The sequence below is a fragment of the Vanacampus margaritifer genome, chromosome 2, assembly GCF_051991255.1.
Source record: "Vanacampus margaritifer isolate UIUO_Vmar chromosome 2, RoL_Vmar_1.0, whole genome shotgun sequence".
NCBI classification, from domain to species: domain Eukaryota; kingdom Metazoa; phylum Chordata; class Actinopteri; order Syngnathiformes; family Syngnathidae; genus Vanacampus; species Vanacampus margaritifer.
The window spans coordinates 30135964-30155299 of NC_135433.1; the positions used below are offsets into that span (position 1 = coordinate 30135964).

The 19336-nt window shown below is 37.3% G+C and overlaps 1 protein-coding gene across 1 annotated transcript in view; it reads left to right on the forward strand.

Moving 5' to 3' along the window:
- Window positions 1-4446: 4446 nt before the first annotated feature.
- brinp2 (bone morphogenetic protein/retinoic acid inducible neural-specific 2) overlaps window positions 4447-19336 on the forward strand; it is a 172225-nt gene continuing 157335 nt past the window's right edge. Inside the window, exons 1-2 of the mRNA XM_077559107.1 lie at window positions 4447-4581; window positions 4907-5067. The gene's annotated coding sequence lies outside the window, so the exon portion shown is untranslated. The remainder of the gene's footprint in view (window positions 4582-4906; window positions 5068-19336) is intronic.

Here is a 19336-nt window from a genome sequence, read left to right on the forward strand (position 1 = left end):
AGTTCTAAATGTAAAAAAAAAAGAAATCTAGGTTTTTATACTGCATCAATGGCAGTGAATAAGTTAAAAGTAGTGCTGTCAAACAATTAAATTTTTTTAATTAATTAAAAACACAATTTCCCATAATTATCACAATTCGCATTTTTATTCCTACTTTTGCTGTTCCTTTTTCCTTCAAAAAATTGTAACAGATATTTACTTGAGTAAAATCTTAGTAAGTAACTTACTTACTTACTTACTTATTAAAATCTTGACATTAATGTAAAATTGTCCAACAGAAAGTATATTTAGAATCAAAGACTGTCCTAATGTCTCGAGTAGAATACTTCTCCTGTAAAATACATCGGTTAAACAAAACGATCAAAATGGACTCAAACAAACAATTCTGAGAACTTCTCGCTGACAGCGTTAGTTCTGCTCATAGGCACTGCGTTCCAGCAGCATTAATTTGCGAGGTCCCATGGAGGTAACTTGAGCAGGGAATTTTGCTTTGACATGATACGCCAAAGGTGTACAACCAATATGCTATTTGAATGTAGCGCTACAAAAAAAAATACTTTAGAGCTGTCCAACAAGCATCAAGCAAGGAAATCAGAAAGTAAAACTAAGATATTTTTTTAAAAACGTTTTTATAATTTTAATCTCCACAGTTCATTTTGACGGCCCTAATTCCAAGTAACACGCTATCCAGAAAACTGAAGATTAAGCTGATAAAGATTTTCAGCAGGAGTTTTATCAGGGGCATATGTCTCAGGAAATTATACATGTAAACCAAAGTAAAAGGCTATACAAGGCATCACGATCGCCAGTGAGATAAGGAGTTGCTTACAAGTTGGTTTAATTGTACCGATTTCTTAGCAGAACAGTATATATTTCCGTGCTAGGTCACTCGGTGTCACCATTAACAATTCATATGATTTAATTTAATTCAGTGTTTACTTGCCTTATTCTAAGGTTTGTTAGCTAAAATGACGTTACAAGCACTGCCTTTTAATTACCTGTCATCTCCTGGTAGCACATAGCATGAGTGACAACCTAAATGGGGAATTGTACTGTATAAAGGGAAGTTATAGCATGTAAGAAGACAGAGTATGATATATTTCACTGTAAATTAGAACATAATAGTGGCGTCTCTTGCATGAAAAGTTGAGTGGGGCACATAAGTGGGCACTTTACATCCACAAGCAGCAAAGCCTATCTATACAATAAATTCTAATTCAATTCAAGATCACAATCCGGTGGAAAAGCGCTATATAAATGGAGTAGCCCACCATTTATTCGTAGCCCCTACTAATAGGGCTGTGCAATTAATCGAAATCCAATTATAATTTCAATACACTACACAATTACACGATTAGCCTAATCAAAAACAAAAATAAAGATTATTTACTCCTTTTAAGTTGTCTAAATGTATATATTTGTTTAGTTTTATTCATGTTTTCCTTTCGGACACATTATTACAGGTTACGTCGATCACATAATATCATTTGCAACATTGACATCCGAAAGAAGGGCTGACGGGTAGAAGCCATGGCTTATTAGTAACCCGTCCCCATCGATTCTTACTATACGCATCAGTCATATACATTGATTATGATAGTCATTGATTCATATCGTTATCAATCCCAGACTTAAGTCCGTACACTCCTCGCTCAGTCCATCTTGAGTATCCCAATGTCAACAAAATAGTTAGAAGTCACGAGCGAGTGCAGGATGCCTCATTCCTCGACAGATGCGTCCTTGATTTTACATCTTTATTAAAAATAATAATAAAAATTTAATGAATCTTGTTTGCTCCAAAAGGAACTTACATAATTATAGTGTTTCAAATCATTTTATTTGTTTCAGTATTTTTAAATGTTAAATATTTTCTTGTTTTGTATCAAAAAATAATCGTTGGAATATTTCAATTATTTAAAAAAAAATAATCTATAATCGAGCAGGCCTAGTTCAAAATAAAAATGCTACTCACCAGTGCTGTTCATTCAGTTTCTAGCTTAACTTTATTTCCAATTGGCCCGATTTAACACATGGAAATGTTTTGCTGAAATTACTGAAAGCTGTGGCCACTCTTACAAAATCTCACCTCCACTTGAGCCACAAGCTTCCTTGATAACTGCGGCAGTGTTTTTCCCCCTCCGTTTCTTGACGTCTCTTTTGATCGATGACGTCATCAACGAATGTACTTCATTCATACTGTTGGTTTGCTCCTGATGAAAACATATCTAGTTTACTGCTGTATGGCTGCCGTCCGCCAAAACTGAGCGTGTGTTGATTGGGTCTTGACGTCACGTGACATCAGTCCTGTATTTTAATTGGATGAGAGGCCCAGTTAATGTGGCCCCATGGCTGTCTATTGAGATGATTTGAGTGGCTCATCCACTTAAACAGGCGCTCATGGGCCGGCCCTATCAGTCCTGTTTAGAAACTTAGACCATTGAACTTGGTTTTGTATTATAACAAACTTACCTTACAAACATAATTGGTACTTATTTGAATATTCTTCTTCTTGATCAAATTAAATTGTTTAAATTATTAGCTATAAAGAAAACCAATTATGAGCCTGCATATTGCTCAACAGCGTCATTTGGCGGGGCCCGGCCGGCCCCACTGGCCCCAAAAGCAGAGACGTCATTGAAGCATAAAGTCAAGTAAAAAAGTAAAAAATAAAGTAAGTCAGCAGGCTTTATTATTTGGGGCCTAAGCTTCCTAACTCAATGCTTTAAGAATCCATTTTACTCTACAGTAAATTGTGACACAAATAACCACCATCCGTGCGAACGTTAAAGCTAGCTAATGCCAGCGTTGTATTTGAGTGTCACAAAAGGGCGCCGTAAAAAGTCAATATTTTAACATACATGTATACTTGTATTCTTCCTATCCCGCTGTATATTCCTCTATTGTCATGAAGGGGAAAAGGTAATCATGAGAATTAGCTCTGTGAATTAACTCATTCACTGCCATTCATGCCGAAAACGTAAAAAATTCATTTGAACTGTTTCTATTTGTTTAATTTTTTTTCCACTTTTGTTAACAACAATTTTTTTAAATTATCTTTTTTTTTAAATAAAAGAAAAAAGGGTGATTCAAATTTTAAATTGTAATTAATCTCATGACTTGAATAGTTAACTCTAATTAATCACAATTTTTTATATCTGTTCTAAATGTACAATAATTTTTTTCTAGGTTTTTATACTCTTGTTAGCAAAAGTGGAAAGAAATGTTAAACTAATAGAAATAGTTCAAATGATTTTTGGACGTCTATAGCCATCAATGGCGGTGAATGAGTTAAATAGGTTAACTCAGATAACTATTGAATGAACGGAGGAGGTGTTGGCTAGGCATTCTTAGTTGCTGTGCACTTCAGAGAACATCGAAACGAATTTCACTTACAAAACATCCATTTATGCTGGAGAACCCTCTGATACTGTCTATGTAACACTGCAGCCATGTTGCTGATGCGTGGGAATTTTGCACAGTTGTGGTTGTGAGCCAAAATTGGCGACAAAGAAGGCAACAAGCCTGTGATTGTGAGCAGGTTCTCCCGGTGTCCTTTTGAAATAAATTACAATTTAGCTGTTGGTGAGCATCTCACCCCTGCATGGCAGCTAGTGATGAATGCCTCATGTGGCTGAGACTTAACCAAGTTCATATTGAAATACTCCCTGAAGCATCGCCATCAATCAAAGGCTCTCCTAGGAGCTGCCATGTGATTTTTGTCTGCCTTCTCCTGCTACCATGTGCGGTTGCACCACAAAGATATTCAACAATATCCCGACAACTCATTTGCTCTCTTACTCAGGCTGTTACTTATTTCCCTCCCGACGGCCCGAAGCAGCATATTCTACACACACTCCAATCTCCAGCCTCTCTGCAGCTACTTACTTATTCATCACAGACTCACAGAGGAGGCTGCTTAGCTGACAGAAGCCTGATTTTATAAAGAGAAGAGGCCAGGCAGACAGAAGTGATGCCTCTGCTCTGTCATAGAGGACATTGTCAGTAAGAATTCACTTTTGCCTTGAGTTGGAGTACATCTGCATTAGACATATTTGACTAAATCGCCGTGAGAGGCTAGAAAAAAAGAAAAAAAAGAGGAAGTGTTTTCTCTTTCATTAGCCAGCCTGTCCCTTTGGGCTCAAACACATCAAGCTCAGTGCACGGCCTGGCCTCTCTCCACACACATCCCAACTCTGTCTCAGGCTCCTTTATCCTTCTTTTTCTGGCACACTGGTCTTCATCTTTCACTCCACTTTCTCATCTCCCCCCCCCCATCTACTTCTCTTTCCATCCTTCCCTGTCTATTCTCCTTTCCTCACTGCTGCTCTTACCTCTCCCATCCACATCCTCTCCTTCCTTGTAAGCAATTTCTAACCAATCGGCGGTTGAAGTGGGCGTGGCTTCACACCAGCAGGATGGGCTATTATTTCAGAGAGGAATAGGAGAGAGAGGGCGAGAGAAACAGAGGGAAGAAGCGCTGTGGCGTAAAGAGGCGCATTTTTGGAGCAACATCACAGGAATTGACGCTTGATGAAGACTTGGCAACAAATACATTTAGGAGATAGGAGAGTGATAAAACAGGTAAATTGAGCAAGAATGCGAGAGTGGGCAGTTAGTGACTAAGTGGTCCGCACTACGAGCAGGTGCACTGTAACGCTTCATCAAGGAGCCGAATTGGTCAGGAGAGCAAAGTGAGGAACGATTTCCTTTTCTGGATTATTTATCCACTACTCCAAACTTTATCAGCGTTTGAACTTGTGCTTTCGATCGCGGATGAGGAAGAATTTCCACTAACTTCACGTGTTTTTTTTTAATCTTTATTATTATTATTTAAGTAAACACTTGCTTTGCACGTGTTGACGACAATATGACTGGATATGTACAACTACCGTTGAATTTGTCCCAGAGGAGAAGTGGCGAGTGAAAGAGGGAGGACTTAAGGAGGAAAACAGCGAAAACGAAGCGGAGTCGGTGGCGTTTCGCTGCCGTCTCATAGTTCTCCTGGCTTTCTTCACTTTTCCACCCAAGCCTTCAACATCGAAATAAGGACCTGCGTTCGCAACCTAGGTGAGTTATTCATATTGATTCAGCCATAATGGCTAACCACGTTGCGCGTTTTTACGCACAGACCATTTACGCTTTATGCGTTACATTACCAACTATATAGCCTGTCCATTTGCAAAGGATGTGTTGAAGGGTGGTAGGCTATTTGAATTTTGATGTCGACGGCGTCACCTTCGCACAGCAGTTGCACGCACGTGAATTGGGGTGCGGATGCCTACGCCAATATACCTCAATTCAGAAGTTCTCCCCATTTCTCCCATTTTCTTTTGGAGTGCTTCATGTTTTGCGCTCATTATAGTTGGCCAAAAAAACACAGGTAGTGCTGTGTGTTAAGTCTTTTTTTTTTTGCTGCCTCATGCCATCATAAGTAGATTTTCATTTGCAATTTAGCTTCTCTTCACGATTTAATGGCTTTGCGTATCTCCCATTAGTCATCCCAGCTATACCCTGAATGTCAACTGAACTGTGCAATAACTTAACAAAAATTTAAATAAACGTTTTATGTGCAACACTTAGGACAAACAACCGTGCAGCAAATTGCTACAGACCTCTATTGCAAAGAGATGCAAAACAAACAGAAAACACACACACACGTAGAAATCTTGTCACGTTTGTGGGTTCTTCTAAGAAGTAGTGTGCCGACATTAGGTTGCCCCAAGCAAATAGAAGCAGATACAACTTTCAGGAGTTCAGGGGAATCTCCAAAAAGTAGCCTCCTTACTGCAATTAGAATAAGAATAAATAAACAGGAAACAAAGGGATGAGGTAGCAGGGATCAAACCACTATAAAGCAAAGTACAAAACAATTGCTATACAGAGTGAAAAAGAAACATCATGGACAGACTCCCCACCATGGCCGACATTGGTCAGTGGCTGAATGAAAGAAAATCAGGGAACTTAATGCAGACTGAATTGGCAAAAATGCACACCTGGACCCAACACAAATGGCTGGAGAGAGCTGATTGGTTGGCACAAGGGTAGCATGCCTGACAGTAGGTGGAGACAGATATAACAAGCCGACAAGGAAGACTATGGAAAACTAGCCAAAACCTAAATCACAACATTGGAAACTAAAATGATGTGAACCAAGGTTATGTTGAAGCAAAAGCCACAAAACACAGATCATGTCAACCCTCAGAAATCAAGTCAAACTAATGAAGAAATGCAAAGCAGCTGTACGATGTTTTTATTACACATGCACATTACACAATAATTGGGAACAAAAATAAGACCAACAAGGCCCAGTGCATAGTTTGTGTATACAATAATAATTATACAATTCATGAATTGCATTACGACCTTTGTCTCACTGTAATCTCTTTAATTATGATAATTTTTCTATGGTACGCATGTTTCAATGACATGTCATTGACGGGATATATGCAATCATGAGCATTTCTGCACACACTATATCCGATACACATCAGATTTTTGGCTTCAATTGGAAGAGGCCTGTTCCGTCCATACTTTGTCTTTATGCTGTTATTATGCATATCTGAATGGTGCCACCTGAGTGCAGAAAAAATAATTTGACACTTGATCCAAGCTGTATAAAAGCCAGTTGATATATTCTATTCTATCTCGCTTAGATTACTGTAATATTTGAGTTTCTGTTCTCAAACGTTTGCAACAGGTCCAGAATTATGCGGCGAGATTACTGACTGATGGCAATAAATGGGCTCATATTACTCACATTCTTAAAGCGCTTCATTGGCTCCCAGTTTCTTTTCGAATACATTTTAACATTCTTGTACTGACTTTTAGAGCGTTGCATGGTCAATCTCCCTCTTTTATCAGAGACTTGTTGTGCCCTCTCGGAGGCTGAGATCATTGGATCAAAAACTACTTATGGTCCCACGTACTCAATTTAAGACCTGCGGTGATCGTTCATTCCAGGCTGTTGCTCCGAAGCGCTGGAATGACCTCCCGCTGTCTCATAAGTTTGCTCGATTTTGATGATGCTTTTAAGAGCCAACTTAAAACATATTTGTTTTGCTAAGCGTTCTGATTTCTGCTGATTATGGGCCGTCTTTTGACCTTTACTTTGTTTTATTTTTTGAATTTTGTATTTGATTGTTTTTATCTGTGTGATTCATTTTACCTGTGAAGCAGTTTGTGACCTTATTGTCTGTGAAAAGTGCTATATGAATACGATTTACTTACTACACATTATTACCATTATATTCAGGGCCATGTTTTGTGTTTTTTTAAAAATGTTTTTTTTGTGGTGCATGAAATTATTTTGGGCAGAATTTATGTGTTTCAAGTAATGTGATACTAACAAAAATACGATTATTTCTGGAAATCATTTGATCCTGACCCTACTTTTAAAATACACTTCATTGTGGCCTCCAGTACCCTAATGTTGATGGAGATTACTCAACTGACCCAACTCATCAGCTCAAAACTAATTGGATTGTTCCTTCATTGACATTTGTCTTTCTCCATTTCAGAACATCTTTGTTAGCGCTACAGGAATGAGTCACAATTATGTTGAGTCATTTCGGTTTCTTCTTAGATTAAACATGGAAAATATGAGCACAATGACTTATGAGGAATGACTCGTTAACTTAAATACTAGAATAATATTTCCTTCTTGACTGCATCCTTTCACGCTTGTGAGCATGACACTTTTTTGAATGAGTTTAGTGCAGGATAAATGGACTGGTGCAGCCCAGACTTGAACACCATCAACTCGTTAGGTCTCGTTATATTTCCTTTACGAGCAAACTATAGCAGAGATACAGAGCCAGGCCCATTACCAGCATGTCCCCTCTCAAAACTCCAATATATTCGTCTGTGTTTTGTTCCAGAAAGCCCCTTGATGACAGCGGTGGGAGCAGTTAGAGCTGCAAAGAGAGAATGAATCCATACTAATTCCCACCTATTTCATATAAAACTACTTTTGGTATAATGTGGAGATGAGCCAAGAATTTTGACTGTATAGTTTGCTCTCGATACTGTACTTTAAATTATGACTGGGTGTTTGCATAAAGTTATGCCAGATGTTGATTTTCGAGCAATTTGTGTTTTTAGCGTTGTTTTATTGATTTACAGTGTCTTTTAAGGCCTCGAAAAGCACTATCAAAGCAATGGATTGTTATTATTATTATTATTATTATTGGCATCAGATAATCTGTACAACTGTTGTCATGACTGCAAAACAGCGACTTGAAAATAACAAGCCTCTAAAACAGAGGTGTCAAACGTACATCCCACAGGCTGGATCAGGCCCGCGCGGCAAAGGGTTTAGTCCGGCGAGATGATCTTGTAAAGTAAAAAAATGAGTCATGTCGGACCAATTAATCAGACGGCTAAAATCAAAACATACACATTCGTAGTTTCACAAGCAATCATCAGATGAGCAATGCAACTTGTTCACAGAATTTTACCTGGATGTCATTATATTACAAACAACCTAAATTTACGGTTTGTTGAAAAAAATAAAAACATAGACCAACATAAATCAAACATACTGGTAACACATATGACATTGATTAATGTCCTATAACTTAATTTATTATGCCACACAATGCATTCTGGGGACAATATACATGCAAACTGGTAGATATAACATGCCCGGAAATCATATGGGCCATATGTTGCTGCGTTCCGTTTGCATTTGTGTTATTTTTTGTATATTTACAGTTGAGCTCTGCTATTTAGGGCTGGCCTGCACATATTTGTACAACTGACGGCAATTGTTTGTAAGTTATATACCATGATTTAACCCGTCCAGCCTACTTGGTAAAATATTTTCCTCCAGGTGGCCCCTGAGCTAATATGAGTTTGACAGACCTGCTCTAAAAGCTTTTAAAGCTTCAGTACTGTACATCATGCTTGGTGGTTCATGTTTGCAAGTAAGACTTGAAAACACATTTTTGTCATTTTCCTTGTTTTTTTTTTTATCTACAAAAATTGTGTAGAGTGCAACTTTGGACTGGACAGCTTTTTATATTGCGCTTTATTTAATCTTTGGCTTCCTTCTGCCCCTTCTCGAACCGAACACTTTGTGTGTGTGTGTGTGTGTATGTATGTATGTATGTATATATATATATATATATATATATATATATATACACACAGTGTTGGGGAGGGTTACTTTTAAAATGTACTCCATTACAGTTACAAGTTACCTGCTAATTTTTTTTAGTTAGTAATGTAATCCAAGTACCACAATATTAAAGTAATGTAACTGGATTACTTTTGGATTACTCCAATATTGGGTATGCTCATGAAGACAAAATAAAAATAAATATCACCACAATATATATTCTATACAATGTGCCTTTGCTATTTGCGGGTAAAAGGGATCCGGACAGCCTACAAATAGCAAAAATCCTTGTGTAATTAAAAAGCATGTAGGCTATTGATTGATTGAAGGCCATATGCTGTTTTCAAACTGTCACTGAAAGCAACCACACCTCACAGTTAGATAGATCGATAGATAGTCATCCAATGAGGATGACGATGTGTGACATCAACTGCAAAATGAACTGTTATTCCAGTCACAAGTTTAGCTGTGTATATGTTGTGTATGATGTTTAAATAGTGAATTGGTGGGAGGAAGATTTATTTGGAAGGTGTAACTTACATTATGGTTGTAGGCTAACGGGCTAGCTAGCAAGAAGCTACAGCGCGTAGCATGCCGCTGGACTCTCAGATCAAACTTTCGCTCAGAGTAAATTCCAGTGAATACCAGTAGCTATTTCCTCCTTCCGTCCATTAAGCTTTTTCAAACTGCCCGCGTGAAGGACACGACTAGTCAGTTCGTTCGTTCCCACTTCCCCGACATGTAGCAACATTCCCACTTGCGCAGGCGTGCACGCGTTTTCTCTCACTCTCTTGCTCTTTCTCTCTCTCTCTCTTTTTCGCTCTTTCTGTCCCTCTCTCGCTCTCTCGCTCTGTCCCTCTCTCTCCCTCTTTCGGACTCTCATCGTAGAAATTGTAATCCCTCGAAGCAATCCCCATTTTTTATAAATGAACCTGTAATCTAATTACACGTTTTTTCCAGTAACTGTAATGGAATACAGTTAATTTTTACCGTAATGTATTCCGTTACTCCCCAAGCCTGTATATATATATATATTTATATATATATATATATACACACACACTTGTTTGAGATAAAGACCAAATAAAATCAAAATCTACACCATATGGTGAGGATCAAACCCACATCCTGACGGTTGGGAGACGACCACTCTATCTCTGAGCCATGCCGCCCCTTTACTCTCTTATCCCTAAGTTCTTGTCTTCCATCGTGTTATTTAGAATTTAGGTTTTCATGTACGCAAGTTTAAGACTAGGTCAAACAGCAAAAGTTATTTACTGGTATGTAGATTAGTTGACGGTATTTTCTCTTGGTTGGTTGTCTGTGAGACACATTTTGAACATTGACAGTTCAGACACCTTATTTCTATGGAGAAATGATCTCAAGTTCTTTTCAGTTTTTCTTTATTTTTTGAATGGGCCATCTTGCTAGTTGAATGTTGACTGTGAGGGCGAGTTTCAAAATAATTTTTGTCAGGTCTAATTGATATCTGTACAGGTTTAGTACATTCTTTTTGTGCATAAGTTACATATGAATATAAGTGAATTTCCTCCATATGTGAATTAATCTCCAAAATGATTTTGAAGCGGTTCATGTTTTGTGTTGCATGCTACTGCTTCTCGATACAAAAGCTGGGGAAGTCTTGCTTGGAGGACATTTGGTTGAGAGGGCAATGCTCAGCAAAACTCAACTTGGAACTCTGAAATGAGGCCTAGTTGTGGAGGAGGTGTGTCTAAAACCTCAGACGCAGGAAGAGGCTCTTGTCAGGTTTTGTGGTCCAGGTGTTTCATCGATTCATCATTCTTGTTGTCTCAGTTCTCTCAGTTCAAAATGTAGCCTTCCAAGTATATACTGTGTAAGACTTCTGTCAGCTTGGAGTTTAAACTGCACGACAAGACAGACTGAGTAGATTTTAATACATTAATTCATGTTACATGAACGAAGGGCAAACAGCTTGACTTCACCTTGACTTTCAAGTCAGTAAGATAATCGCATAGCCCTGGAATACATTTAACACCCAAATATGGGGACACATTCTGCCCTGAATGAGCAAATTGCTGCAAAGTCGAATGAAGTGAACTGGTAAAGTCGATTTATTAAAAAAGGAAGCCGAATCAGCCCAGGAGAAACTGCCTGCCAACACATCTGGGAAGATATGATAATGGCCTGCCTGTAAGGACACATCGCTGACGCTCCCATGAGATGTTTTCCAGCCTGAATGACGAGCTGGGGACTCAACAGACCTCATTTATATAATGGTGTTTATATTTACTGCCCATATGATATTGTTAATCCCGTTAATCCCATTTGCATTACAGAACATAGTGAGAGTGACGCTTTGAGTGTGAACATAAGCAAAGCATACACGACTTGAAAAATAAGCGAGTTTGGATCACAATTTGTGAGCCAAAATTTCATATTTGATGCCTCATATAAACTAATTGAAAAAAGCAAAACTGCAAACGGAATTTAAGTGGCACAACGCCCACATGCACAGGAAGTCTAAGGCACTAGCGAAGCTATTCCGTTGACGGTACGTGAAGATGGCATACACCATGAAATGTAATCGTTGTTACACAGACCTTGATCTCCACCTAAAATGCTCAGTCTGAAGCTGCGAAACAAGGTAAAATTAACGTACACCAAATTAGTGAGATTAATGTTAATACACTTACAAACATAAAATTAGCCCTGTAGAAGGCTAAGACTCTGTTAATTATGACTACCGTCCAATTTGTGGCTAGTTTATTACCTCTCTCTCTCTCATTGTAGAAACTGTAATCCCTTGAAGTAACCCCCATTTTTAATAAATGTACCCTTAATCTGATAATTGTTTTTTTCCTGTACTGTAACGGAATACAGTTACTTTTTTTTTGTATTCTGATTACGTAACGCCGATACATGTATTCTGTTACTCCCCAAGCCTGCCCGTGACCATAATTGCATCATGCAGGGTGGTATGTTTTGTTGGTTGTTGTTTTTTCGCATTGTAGGCACCTGACACTCTGTGACATACTACCACTGTATTACTCTGTAGCACTATATTTTGTAGGGTTTTGGTGACATCAAATAATGGAAATATTTTTTATCTCGAGGTAGGGCTGTTTGAAATTATATAATTGCACATTTCAAAAAATTGAAATGACTAATTTAATAAATTTTGTTTCATCCAAAAGGAACTTGCATACCAAATTTCAGCTATTTTCTGTAACGAGGGTGGAGTTTGGTGGAGGACCCAAACGCAGGGAAGCAGGGCAAGGAGGCAGAGGTAATGTAAAAAAAAAGGAAGGAATTTAATTATACAAAACAAAAGCGAACTCCAAATGGCAAGTGAACCAAAACGCGGGGAGGACAACAAGGCAAAAAACTGGCAGCATGACGGGAGGAAAACGACAATGAATCAACGCAGACAGAGGGGAGACAGGAGACTAAATACACACACACTAACGACACAACAAGACACACCTGGGGCAAGACACAAGTGGCTGAGGGCACTGATTGGTTGACACGAGGAAGGGCCGGATTACACTTCACAAGACCAAGGGAAACACACAAGGAAAAACAGAACCCAAACATGACATTTTCACAAGTTTGTTTCTTTTTCAAAGAGCCTTAGACTGGTGAAAATAGGAATGCTATTAAATTTATTTGTATAATTGATAAATACATGTTATGTGAAAAGCCCAAGTTTTTTTTTTTTTTAAATTGTATTTTATTTTATTGTGTATTTTATTTTCATTGTATACTGGTTCCTCATAGAATGTTGGAGGGTGCTATAACACAAGCTCAATTTTTTGTATATATTTGTCTTTGATACAGGTGTGTATGTTTGAAACAGTTGCAAAAAAAAAAAAAGATTACTATGCAGCCTTATTACGCCGCTGTATTATTCCAATGCGATGCATTCGTGAATTCAAAACACACTTAGTGCACTGCAAGGCGGTAAGATGACGCCACCCTGGAGAATATAAAAATATTTTCACACTTTTCTTTTGAGGAAAAACCTCAGCTTTTGAAGGATGGGAGAGCTAGCGGATCTTTAGCAAAGTAAGGGACAAAGAATTATTCGTACTTTTCACAAAGAATGGTACAAAAGGACTTTGTGGATGTGCTTCAATTAACTCACTGTTTCTATTTACATGGTGTTTGGCATTGTTATTACTATTGCTAGCTTGATTTTGTGAGGAATTAGGATGTTTTACAGGAAGATATTCACTTTATTACATTCTTTCCGGGCGTCCGGGCGGGTTTGAAATGGTCTGTTTTTCGTTGTGCGGCAAATGGGGGGCAGAGTGCACTGCAACATTTACCGTGGCTGGCAGACGGCACACTGGCTGTGACGGTGGCCCAGAACTTTAGCTGAGTTGCAAATATTGAGCTGCCGCACCGTAGGCGATGGGTACGAACCCTACTCGAAGTAAAAATAAAAATAAAGAAAGATTGCCAAAAATAATGTAAGACTTCAATAGAGAGTCGTGTTATTTTTGTTTTATTTTCTACCCATACAGAGAAAGCATATGTTAAAACAGTTTGAATGTGTGGCATCTTGTATCCGAGTGTCCTTTTTTTAGGATACGTTGTACACTCGCCTGCCAACACATACATTTGTAATTGGTGTGTGCGTAGCAATGTGCGACGGACTGCCTGCCTACCCAAACCTAGAGCTCACTGCACGTCACTGGATATGATATGATATGATATGATATGATATGATGCGCCTGCTGTAATACCTGCAACAGGGTTAAACCTTTTCCTCAGCCATGTTGCTGTAGGTTAGTCAAGGTCGCAAAAGGCATCACATCAACAAATGCATCCGTTCCTAATGAAGTCATACATCACATTTAACATATGGCTCAATTAGAGGCTTCATAGAGATTGTATAACCCCAGAGCATTCATTAGCTAAGCTCTAATAGTCACTCATTTGATTAAAAGCTCTGAGGGGATTTGTGCCTATTGACAAGGTGCAATCCAAGCATTTGAGGGAGATTGAGACACTGGTAATGAAGCATACTTATTTGAGGTGAAAACAAGGTGGTTTTATGTTAATATTCATAATGCAATGAAGATCTGTACGAACTCAGCAGTAACAAATCAAGCTTGTTAATTTTTGTTTGCATAGGTGCACTGATCATCATCATCAAGCAAATTGAGCAACTTAATTGTGTGTGAATATATGCTAAGTGTCTATTGGTTATGAGTGCACGCATGGGCTGATATAGTGATTGAAAGGGAGGTCATGGCTTCCCCACTATGAGATGATGAAGTTTAAGTGCAGTGATGCATTTACATGGGCATTCTTCACTTGTTGTCTACTTTGAGATTTATTTCTGTTTTTTTGCAGAGCTAAAATTAACTTACTTCCCCTGACAAATGTGTTAACTCTACAACAACATTGCAAAGGTTTAGCATTATAAAATGATGTTTGTTAACAATGAAATGACAGTATGCTGTGATTGTAGGGGTGACAATAGCAAATGTCATAAGCGCACACCAGTGACGACCACGTCAACAATCAAAATCGTTGGCAAATAATTTTCACCTTGTTCACACTTTGTTTTTCTCTTGAAACTAAAAGAATGTGTTCATTAAATTTTCACGTTTGCAAAATGTTAACGTATTTTTGAAATGTTAGAAAATAGACATCGTGTTATTGCTTTATTTATGATGAAAATCCAATTACTCCCTCGATGTAGCCTATGTATTATCATTTGTTTATGATGTTTCTCATACTAAGTGTCTGAGGATGGACTATTGGTTAAAATGACCTATGAACTTGTGGGTATATGCTGCTATTTGAAATGTTTCTCCTATCAGATTTAGCTGCGGCTGGTTGTTCTTTTTTTAAAAATATATATTTGTAATACTTATTATTAATTTTTTTTTATATAGATTTGTAATTATTTTTTCATGTGCCCATGCGTGCCATTAAGGGAATATTGCTGAAAACAGCTGACATGATTTTACATGCATTGAATGTGTCCTCTACACCCTAAAAAGAAAATTGTTGAACCAATTTAAGATTACAAATTGAATTGTTGACCAATACAACTAAAATAAATCGCTTCAATTGGTAACACACGATAGAATTAAGTTAATACAAAGTGACTATATTAAGTTTAATTAACCATAAGTTGATTAAACTTAATATATTCTAAGTACTGAATACATCATGTAAACACTTTTGACTTGGGGAGGACTTATGGACTTCCGGTGAGCATTTGAGGGTTTGTGGTGCCTTTTAGTGTCTGCTCAAGGACACCACACATCCTTCCACAGTAGCAGACCCTGTTCCTACCCATTCTGCTGTAGCTTCCATTTCTTATAAATGTATAAATTAGTCAACGTAAACACATGAAAAACACCAAGAAATTACTAGTATGCATGTCTGCAAAAATAATCTTTCAGCATTTTTCACTGTATGTATTTGTGAATGATTTATTATATTGTGCTAAGCATCCAAGGACAGAGATAGTTCTGGTTCCGTAGTCATTCCACTTTTCCTCTTTGGTGTCATTCACTCATCTGTGTTGGCACAAGCGAATACACAAACAAAGTCATACACAAGCAAAATGCACCCGTGTAGTTAATCCATTTGGTGCTCAGTGAGTTGGAATGTCACAAGATTTTTTACTATCCTCACTGCTGGACCTCTAGACATTACATTCTGGTGTTTTCATTTGATGCATGAGAACATAGTTTATAGAATTACTCTTAAATAACCTGTTGTAATGGAACAGCTGTGTGTCTGAATGTATAAATCAGTTTTACGATGTATTATTCTACTCTGCGCTATGGACTTCTGTTTCATGCACACACGCACAATAAATCATGTGTGATTCCATTCATGGAGCAGCACAGCCCACTCAAGGGTCATCTCAAAATCACCATTTAATGGTTAACGGGAGACTTGCTTTGACATCAGCAGGTCAGCAGCAGATGAAGTGAAATGTCTTGGTTACCTCAGTCCAAGAGAATGTGTGTGCTGAGAAAATGATTTCTCGTGCATGGGGACGGCGATGTGGTGATACAAAGAGGCAGACGAGCGGCCGTCCTTAATAACCCGTGTCCTCAGAGTTAGAACTGGTCCAATCATTGGTACCAGCGGGACACTTGTCACTTGTGCCACTGTTTTCTTAATTGGTCACTGAGAGAGAGTTGGTCGAGAATATGAATGGTCAGAGTTATACAGGGCATCGGGGAGCTCAGGGTGGGCGTCATTACTCAAGTAGATAGAAAGTTGTAGAAGGTCTACTGATTAAACCAGAATAGAGTTCCATTGAATTGCATGGAAATTACTGCACTCTTTATCCATGAATGTAGTAGTGATTAATTAACTGAGGACAAGTAAAAATAAATCATGCAATATATATATATATATATATATATATATATATATATATATATATATATATATATATATATATATATATATATATATATATATATTATGGGTGTTAGAAAAAAATGTATTCAGCAATATATCACGATATTACAATGCGCAATTCTCAAATTAATTCGATATGCGGCCGAATCGATTTTTGACTTTCTAACCTGTCTAACTAAATTAAAGGAAAATAAAAATAAAAATTTGAGAGGGAAAGTAAAAATAAATCATGCAGTGTGGGCATCCTTTCCTAACTCTCTCTCTCTCTCTCTTTATATATATATATATATATATATATATATATATATATATATATATATATATATATTAGGGGTGTTAGAAAAAATCGATTCGGCAATATATCGCGCAATTCTCCAATCGATTTGATATGCGGCCGAATAGATTTTTAAACATACATTTTTTCCGTTTTATTTTTTATAATTTATTTATAAATTAGGTCACCTGCCACCTTTTAAAGTTTCTCTGATTAACCCCAAACAAAGTTTAGCTGTTCTAGTTGTCTATTCCTGTTTTATAGCAGAAGGCAGAATGTTTTGCTATTTTTAACGGTTACAAATTCCCTGAAAAGCTGAGTTCTAAAGTGCAAATTGCAAAATGGTGCAAAAAGTTTTGAAATGATTTATCTTGGTGTCATTTTTTTACATCACAAAATTCATATATACTGTACTTGTGTACAGTACATGTTTTTTTTTTTTTTTGCACGTTGTCTATTTCCCAAAATGTGCCTATAGGCAAGCCTGAATTTTGTGGAATTTTGCCATGCAATATGTCGCCTCATGCGTCACGTATTTATTTACAACAATGGCAGTTTTGTTGTGTGGGTTCCCATACTATACATATTCTGCCATAAATCATAAATACAGTAACGGCAGACAAAAAAGATAGAGGGGGAGAAAGTTTGTGGAGTGCAAATTCTTTATCGTTGGGCTAACTTTATTAAAACATGTTACAGACATCAAGATAAGAAAACAGTTTTAGAAGAACAGATTTGCCCTAAGTTTAAACCGTGCTATGTTTGTGTGTGTCTGCTTTTTTAACACATTTCAGCACAGGTGATTTAAAGCTTGCGAGATAATTGGAAAAACATCACCAGGTTAACATGTCCTAGCATTATCATTATTCATGTCATATTTCTAGTAGTACTGTGATGATGAAGAAGATAAAACTCACCTTTAGGTGTTTGATCGTTATAACAATCAGTACGGATTTTTTACTTGCAGAAGCTTGAATGAAAAAGTACCCCTACTTCTCATTTTCTTGGGTTAGGGTTAGATAGATACCCAGATAAACTTACACAATATATGGACCTGCCAGCAGTGTGTTGGATTATGTCAAAAGTGCTGTAAATTAAGTAACTGGATTTCTTTAGTATGTAAATTGAATATTATTATGATTTTAGATTGCTGTTAGAGTGAAGGCAATTTTCTACCAACTGCAAGCCATTTTAGATGATGATAATCAGGAAGAAAAAACTTTAGAAAGTGTCAGTGGGGTTAGGATTTCTTTTGGGCTTTAGTATTCCATAAATGATCATGGAGATTAAATAGGACAATGGTAATTTGTTTGTGTGTTTTTTTTTAATTCTCTAAAATGGCTGGATTTTAGAGGATGTGCTTTTATACATGAGCTTTTTTATTTGGGTTCTAAGACGAGACTTGTCACTTTGGTTGTGCACTGTTCATATTTGCTCTTTACTTTGGACTTCCAGTTCAACTTATCTCCAGATTTTTTTCAATGACTTGTCATTTGTCACATGGGTAACTTCTCGCACCCTTCGATGATCTGTGACACATCATTTCATCCAGAAGCCGATTTGAGCGCTACAGGCGCTCCTTTCGCCCACTGATGTCAGTCTTTGCAACTGTAGTGTGGGCCAAAACTAATCACTACACCCCCATCACCACCAGTTTTATTCAGTAGAATCATCACTAGACTCAATGATGAATTTTCTGCTGAAATAATAAATTTGATGCAATGTTAAAATAACAGACCAAAAAAGTTGTTTCATTGTATATAACAATTTCACTACATACGTAAAAAAATAAAATAAAAATAAATACATAAATGTAACATAACCAGCTGTGTGCTTTACCATATATACTTACTTACAGTTGTGCCTATGGGTATGTAAACTAAAGAGAATGGTGAAGAAAATGGTCTGGCAATTGTTTTGATATTTTCAGAGGTTGAAGTTCACATGAGTAGAGATGAGCATTTTAGCATTTTTGTGTCATTAAGAGGCATTTAGCTTTTGTACATTTACAGTTGTGCTCATAAGTTCACATACCCCAAGATAAACTTTCAAGCACAACTGTATATATTAAACATAACTGTCCTTTTCTGGCACTAATTGCTGTTTTCTTTCTTTCCTTTTTTAAAATGGAATTATATGAATTTCACCGTGTGTCCCTTTTTGAAATGTGTATACAGCTACAGCTACAGCATAACTTCTGTCACACACGAAAACTCTCACTCTATTCTGGATTTGAAAATAATGTGTTGCCTGATGTTGAGTGTAAACCCAAATCGGGGGCTTTATGATAAAAATCATCTGACTCTCTGAACAGGACAAGTTTTGGAACATAGTAGCATCTGTGTGGATATACTGTAACTGGGATTCGGGTCATGCTGGATTTGAGAATTATTTTTCTCAATAGAGCAGTGTGGTTGTGGATAGTCACATTGTGAATATGCTTAACATGGAATTCATCTAACAATAATGGGTTCCATAAATATGTACACATAAATTACTGTTACTGCATGTTGCATAATGCTTTCAAAGGGGTCAAATTGTTTCTATATGTTCCATCT